This window comes from Cetorhinus maximus, unplaced genomic scaffold (genome assembly GCF_964194155.1).
Source record: "Cetorhinus maximus unplaced genomic scaffold, sCetMax3.hap1.1 HAP1_SCAFFOLD_361, whole genome shotgun sequence".
NCBI lineage: Eukaryota > Metazoa > Chordata > Chondrichthyes > Lamniformes > Cetorhinidae > Cetorhinus > Cetorhinus maximus.
In genome coordinates, this window is record NW_027596307.1 from 9919 (window position 1) to 17774 (window position 7856).

The 7856-nt window shown below is 52.4% G+C and overlaps 1 long non-coding RNA gene across 1 annotated transcript; it reads left to right on the forward strand.

Annotated features, from left to right (window-relative positions):
- The first annotated feature begins 590 nt into the window (after window positions 1-590).
- Window positions 591-2090, forward strand: LOC144673420 (uncharacterized). The gene is made up of 3 exons (XR_013574305.1): window positions 591-745; window positions 865-962; window positions 2036-2090. It is a non-coding gene; the product is annotated as an uncharacterized LOC144673420 (long non-coding RNA).
- The last annotated feature ends 5766 nt before the right edge of the window (window positions 2091-7856 follow it).

Sequence of the window (7856 nt, forward strand, 5' to 3'; positions counted from 1 at the left end):
GGGTCAGAGCGCAGAGAGGGACCGGGGTCAGAGCGCAGAGTGAGAGGGACCGGGGTCAGAGCGCAGAGTGAGGGAGACCGGGGTCAGAGTGCAGAGTGAGAGAGACCGGGGTCAGAGTGCAGAGTGAGGGAGACCGGGGTCAGAGTGCAGAGTGAACAGGGTCAGAGTGCAGAGTGAGAGACACTAGGGTCAGAGCACAGAGTGAGAGTGACCAGGGCCAGAGTGCAGAGTGAGAGAGACTGGGGTCAGAGTGCGGAGTGAGAGTGAGAGAGACCGGGGTCAGAGTGCAGAGTGAGAGAGACTGGGGTCAGAGTGCAGAGTGACCAGGGTCAGAGTGCAGAGTGACCAGGGTCAGAGTGCAGAGAGACCGGGGTCAGAGTGCAGAGAGACCGGGGTCAGAGTGTGGGTTGAGAATGACTGGGGCCAGAGTGCGGAGTGAGAGAGACTGGGGTCAGAGTGCGGAGTGACAGTGACCAGAGTCGGAGTGCAGAGTGAGTGTGACCAGGGTTACAGTGCGGAGTGAGAGTGACCAGGCTCAGTGAGAGTGACCGGGGTTACAGTGCAGAGTGAGACAAGGGTCAGAGTGCAGAGTGAGTGTGACCGGGGTTACAGTGCAGAGTGAGAGTGACCGGTGTTACAGTGCAGAGTGAGCGTGACCTGGGTTACAGTGCAGGGTAAGAGTGACCGGGGTTACAGTGCAGAGTGAGAGTGACCGGGGTTACAGTGCAGAGTGAGTGTGACCGGAGTTGCAGTGCAGAGTGAGTGTGACCGGAGTTGCAGTGCAGAGTGAGAGTGACCTGGGTTACAGTGCAGAGTGAGAGTGACCTGGGTTACAGTGCAGAGTGAGAGTGACCTGGGTTACAGTGCAGAGTGAGAGTGACCGGGGTTACAGTGCAGAGTGAGTGTGACAAGGGTCAGAGTGAGTGTGACCGGAGTTGCAGTGCAGAGTGAGTGTGACCGGGGTTACAGTGCAGAGTGAGTGTGACCAGGGTCTCAGTGCAGAGTAAGACTGACCGGGGTCTCAGTGCAGAGTGAGTGTGACCGGGGTTACAGTGCAGAGTGAGAGTGACCTGGCTTACAGTGCAGAGCGAGAGTGACCGGATTTACAGTGCAGAGTGAGAGTGACCGGGGTTTCAGTGCAGAGTGAGATTGACCGGGGTTACAGTGCAGAGTGAGAGTGACCTGGGTTACAGTGCAGAGTGAGAGTGACCGGGGTTACAGTGCGGAGTGAGAGTGACCGGGTTTACAGTGCGGAGTGAGAGTGACCGGGGTTACAGTGCGGAGTGAGAGTGACCGGGTTTACAGTGCGGAGTGATAGTGACCGGGTTTACAGCGCAGAGTGAGAGTGACCGGGTTTACAGCGCGGAGTGAGAGTGACCGGGTTTACAGCGCGGAGTGAGAGTGACTGGGTTTACAGCGCGGAGTGAGAGTGACCGGGGTTACAGTGCAGAGTGAGAGTGACCGGGTTTACAGTGCGGAGTGATAGTGACCGAGTTTACAGTGCGGAGTGATAGTGACCGGGGTTACAGTGCAGAGTGAGAGTGACCGGGGTTACAGTGCAGAGTGACTGTGTCCGGGTTTACAGTGCGGAGTGATAGTGACCGAGTTTACAGTGCGGAGTGATAGTGACCGGGGTTACAGTGCGGAGTGATAGTGACCGGGGTTACAGTGCGGTGTGATAGTGACCGAGTTTACAGTGCGGAGTGAGCGTGACTGGAGTTACAGTGCAGAGTGAGAGTGACCGGGTTTACAGTGCAGAGTAATAGTGACCGAGTTTACAGTGCGGAGTGATAGTGACCGGCATTACAGTGACCGGGGTTAGAGCGCAGAGTGAGAGTGACCCAGGTGACAGTGCAGAGTGAGAGTGACTGGGGTTACAGCGCAGAGTGAGAGTGACCTGGGTTATAGTGCAGAGTGAGTATGACCGGAGTTACAGTGCAAAGTGAGAGTGACCTGGGTTACAGTGCAGAGTGATAGTGACCGAGTTTACAGTGCGGAGTGATAGTGACCGGCATTACAGTGACCGGTGTTACAGCGCAGAGTGAGAGTGACCAGGGTTACAGTGCAAAGTGAGAGTGACCGGGGTTACAGTGCAGTGAGAGTGACCGGGGTTACAGTGCAGAGTGAGTGTGACCGGGGTTACAGTGCAGAGTGAGTGTGACCGGGTTTACAGTGTGGAGTAAGTGTGACCGGGAATACAGTGCAGTGTGAGTGTGACCGGGTTTACAGTGTGGAGTAAGTGTGACCGGGAATACAGTGCAGAGTAAGTGTGACCGGGAATACAGTGCAGAGTAAGTGTGACCGGGAATACAGTGCAGAGTGAGAGTAACCAGGATTACAGTGCGGAATGAGTGTGACCAGGGTTACAGTGCGGAATGAGTGTGACCAGGGTTACAGCGCAGAATGAGTGTGACCGGGTTTACAGTGCGGAGTGAGAGTCACTGGGGTTACAGTGCAGAGTAATAGTGACCGGGGTTACAGCGCAGAGTGAGAGTGACCGGGGTTACAGTGCAGAGTGATAGTGACCGGGGTTACAGCGCAGAGTGAGAGTGACCGGGTTTTCAGTGCAGAGTGAGAATGACCAGGGTGACAGTGGAGAGTGATAGTGACCGGGGTTACAGCGCAGAGTGAGAGTGACCGGCTTTACAGTGCGGAGTGAGAGTGACCGGGGTTACAGTGCGGAGTGAGAGTGACCGGGGTTACAGTGCAGAGTGAGAGTGACCGGGCTTGCAGTGCGGAGTGAGAGTGACCAGGGTTACAGTGCGGAGTGAGAGTGACCGGGGTTACAGTGCAGAGTGAGAGTGACCGGGTTTACAGTGCGGAGTGAGAGTGACCAGGGTTACAGCGCAGAATGAGAGTGACCGGGGTTACAGTGCAGAGTGAGAGTGACCAGGGTCAGAGTGAGTGTGACCGGAGTTACAGTGTGGATTGAGAGTGACCAGGGTCAGAGTGAGTGTGACCGGGTTTACAGTGCGGAGTGATAGTGACCGGGTTTACAGTGCAGAGTGAGTGTGACCGGGGTTACAGTGCAGAGTGAGAGTAACCAGGGTCAGAGTGGGAGTGACCGGGTTTACAGTGCGGAGTGACCGGCATTACAGTGACCGGGGTTAGAGTGCAGAGTGAGTGTGACCGGGGTTAGAATGCAGAGTGAGAGTGACCTGGGTTATAGTGCAGAGTGAGTATGACTGGGATTACAGTGCAGAATGAGTGTGACCAGGGTCGGAGTGAGAATGCCCAGGTTTACAGTGCGGAGTGGGGTGACCAGGGTCAGAGTGGGAGTGACCGGGGTTACAGTGCAGAGTGAGGGTAACCAGGGTCAGAGTGAGAGTCACCGGGGTTACAGTGCAGAGTGATAGTGACCGGGTTTACAGTGCGGAGTGAGAGTCACCGGGGTTACAGTGCAGAGTGAGAGTCAACGGGTTTACAGTGCGGTGTGAGAGTGACTGGGTTTACAGTGCGGAGTGAGAGTGACCGGGTTTACAGCGCGGAGTGGGAGTGACCCAGCTCAGAGTGAGAGTGACCGGGGTTACAGCGCAGAGTGAGAGTCACCGGGTTTACAGCGCGGAGTGGGAGTGACCCGGCTCAGAGTGAGAGTGACCGGGTCTACAGTGCGGTGTGAGAGTCACCGGGGTTACAGCGCAGAGTGAGAGTGACCCGGTTTACAGTGCAGAGTGATAGTGACCGGGGTTACAGCGCAGAGTGATAGTGACCAGGGTTACAGCGCAGAGTGAGAGTGACCGGGTTTACAGTGCGGAGTGAGAGTGACCAGGGTTACAGTGCGGAGTGAGAGTGACCAGGGTTACAGCGCAGAGTGAGAGTGACCGGGTTTGCAGTGCGGAGTGAGAGTGACCAGGATCAGAGTGAGTGTGACCGGGGTTACAGTGTGGATTGAGAGTGACCAGGGTCAGAGTGAGTGTGACCGGGGTTACAGTGTGGATTGAGAGTGACCGGTGTTACAGTGCAGAGTGAGAGTGACCAGGGTCAGAGTGAGTGTGACCGGGTTTATAGTGCGGAGTGATAGTGACCGGGTTTACAGTGCAGAGTGAGCGTGACTGGAGTTACAGTGCAGAGTGAGTGTGACCGGGGTTACAGTGCAGAGTGAGATTGACCGGGGTTACAGTGCGGAGTGAGTGTGACCGGGGTTACAGTGCAGAGTGAGTGTGACCGGGGTTTCAGTGCGGAGTGAGAGTGACCAGGAATACAGTGTAGAGTGTGTGTGACCGAGTTTACAGCGCGGAGTGAGAGTGACTGGGGTTACGGTGCAGAGTGAGCGTGACCGGAGTTACAATCCGGAGTGAGAGTGACCATGGTCAGAGTGAGGGTGACTGGGGTTACGGTGTGGAGAGTGACCAGGGTCGGGGTGGGGGGGTTTGTAATGCAGTGTGTGTGTGACTGGTGATGGTGAGGTGGGAGGGGGAAAGCGGTGGGAGTTACAGTTCAGAGTGAGTGTGATGTGGTGGAAAGTGTTGTAGTGCAGAGTGAGAGTTTTTATTTTATTCTTTTATGGGATGTGGGCATCGCTGGCTAGACCAGCATTTAATGCCTATCCCTAGTTGCCCTTGAGAAGGTGGTGGTGAGCTGTCTTCTTGAACTGCTGCAGTCCATCTGGTGTAGATACACCCACAGTGCTGTCAGCGAGGAAGACCCAGGATTTTGACCCAGTGACATAGCTGGATAGATGCCAGTGTTGTAGCTGTACTGGAACAGCTTGGCTAGGGGCACGGCCAGTTCTGGAGCACGAGTCTTTAGTGCTATTGCCGGAATATTGTCAGGGCCCATATCCAGTGTCTTCAACCATTTCTTGATATCATGTGGAGTGAATCGATTTGGTTGACGACTGGTGGTGATGCTGTGGACCTCAGGAGGCCAAGATGGATCATCCATTCGGCACTTCCGCCTGAATATTGTAGTAACTGCTTCAGCCTTATCTTTTGCATTGCTGTGCTGGGCTCCTCCATCATTGAGGATGAGGATATTTGTGGAGCCTCCTCCTCCAGTGTGTTGCTTAATTGTCCACCACCATTCACAACTGGATGTGGCAGGACTGCAGAGCGTAGATCTGATCCGTTGGTTGTGGAATCGCTTAGCTCTATCTATTACATGCAGTTCATAGACCACCGATAGAGAGTTAATGTGTGAAAACATGAGAGAGAGAAAGAGTAAGTGCATAAACCCTGGAGCCAAGGTAATTTTGAGATATCTGTGGTGTATTTGTGGTGAGGTGTGACTGCATGAAATGCTCTATGCCTGTTTATTCTTGTATATAACACATGAGATCACTACTGTCTGATATACTGTAACATGTTTAAACTGCCCAAAACCAGTATCTAACACACTCAGGACTGTATAATACCCGTCTCTGTACACTGCGCTATCCTGTTTCTAACATACTTCACATATGTTATTCAGTGTGTTTCCCATATTTAATAAGCTGCAGATCATGGGCCATCTTGTGTGACATTTGAGTTGCAGTCCCCTATCATTGTGATATTTCCACTGTATATACTTTGTGAAGTGTGTTTCACACCGCCCGATATTGGACTGACAACATGCTTATGCCTGTATGTTATCCTGTGTGACACACTCCATCCTGTGTATGATGAGCACGAAGTTGTGTGTAACACTCTCTGAGCTATGCGTTATCCTCTGCTCTATGTAACGTGTAGCTGGTTACATGCTGTGCATTATCCCATCTGCTCCATGTGTAATGCATTCAGGACAGTATATTAGCCTATGTGTTACACACAGGACCATGGTTAGCCTGTAAGGAGCTTTACTGTGCTGTATGCAATAGAAGAGAACGCCTTGGTAACAAATTGCAACTTCTGCAATTTCCACCATAAACCCACCTAAGGTGGCATGTTGGCTTGTATGTAACATGTCTCAACTGTTATGTGTAACTTGCTTCACTCTGTCCATCACCCTGTGTGTAACATGCTTCACTCTGCTCACTACCCTGTGTAACACGCTTCACTCTGTCCATCACCCTGTGTGTAACACGCTTCACTCTGTCCATCACCCTGTGTGTAACACGCTTCACTCTGTCCATCACCCTGTGTGTAACACGCTTCACTCTGTCCATCACCCTGTGTGTAACACGCTTCACTCTGTCCATCACCCTGTGTGTAACACGCTTCACTCTGTCCATCACCCTGTGTGTAACGCGCTTCACTCTGTCCATCACCCTGCGTGTAACACGCTTCACTCTGTCCATCACACTGCGTGTAACATGCTTCACTGTCTCGATCACCGTGTGTAACATGCTTCACTCTGTCCATCACCGTGTGTAACACGCTTCACTCTGTCCATCACCGTGTGTAACACGCTTCACTGTGTCCATCACCGTGTGTAACACGCTTCACTGTGTCCATCACCGTGTGTAACACGCTTCACTGTGTCCATCACCGTGTGTAACATGCTTCACTGTGTCCATCACCGTGTGTAACACGCTTCACTGTGTCCATCACCGTGTGTAACACGCTTCACTGTGTCCATCACCGTGTGTAACACGCTTCACTGTGTCCATCACCGTGTGTAACACGCTTCACTGTGTCCATCACCGTGTGTAACACGCTTCACTGTCTCGATCACCGTGTGTAACACGCTTCACTGTGTCCATCACCATGTGTAACACGCTTCACTGTGTCCATCACCATGTGTAACACGCTTCACTGTGTCCATCACCCTGTGTGTAATGTGCTTCACTCTGTCCATCACCCTGTGTGTAACGTGCTTCACTCTGTCCATCACCCTGTGTGTAACATGCTTCACTGTCTCGATCACCGTGTGTAACACGCTTCACTCTGTCCATCACACTGTGTGTAACATGCTTCACTGTCTCGATCACCGTGTGTAACACGCTTCACTGTGTCCATCACGCTGTGTGTAACACGCTTCACTGTGTCCATCACCGTGTGTAACACGCTTCACTGTGTCCATCACCGTGTGTAACACGCTTCACTCTGCTCACTACCCTGTGTAACACGCTTCAGTGTCCATCACCTTGTGTGTAACACGCTTCATTCTGCTCACTATCCTGTGTAACACACTTCACTCTGTCCATCACCCTGTGTGTAACATGCTTCACTGTGTCCATCACACTGTGTGTAACACGCTTAACTCTGTCCATCACGCTGTGTAACACGCTTCACTCTGTCCATCACCCTGTGTAACACACTTCACTGTGTCCATCACGCTGTGTGTAACACGCTTCACTCTGTCCATCACCCTGTGTGTAACACGCTTCACTCTGTCCATCACCCTGTGTGTAACACGCATCACTCTGTCCATCACGCTGTGTGTAACACGCTTCACTCTGTCCATCACCCTGTGTGTAACACGCTTCACTCTGTCCATCACGCTGTGTGTAACACGCTTCACTCTGTCCATCACGCTGTGTGTAACACGCTTCACTCTGTCCATCACCCTGTGTGTAACACGCTTCACTCTGTCCATCACCCTGTGTGTAACACGCTTCACTCTGTCCATCACCCTGTGTGTAACACGCTTCACTCTGTCCATCACCCTGTGTGTAACACGCTTCACTCTGTCCATCACCCTGTGTGTAACACGCTTCACTCTGTCCATCACGCTGTGTGTAACACGCTTCACTCTGTCCATCACGCTGTGTGTAACATGCTTCACTCTGTCCATCACCCTGTGTGTAACATGGTCATTTGTATCTGGTTTGCTATTGGGAAATAACAAATTTAATTTCTAGTTTATGCTATGCATGACTGGTTCACTCTGTGAGGCCTTTGCCCTTTGTACCTGCCTTGTACAATTACTCAGTTCATTCTGCGCACTCCAGGCTATGGAACACACTACTGACAATGATTGTGTGAATCAGGACTCCA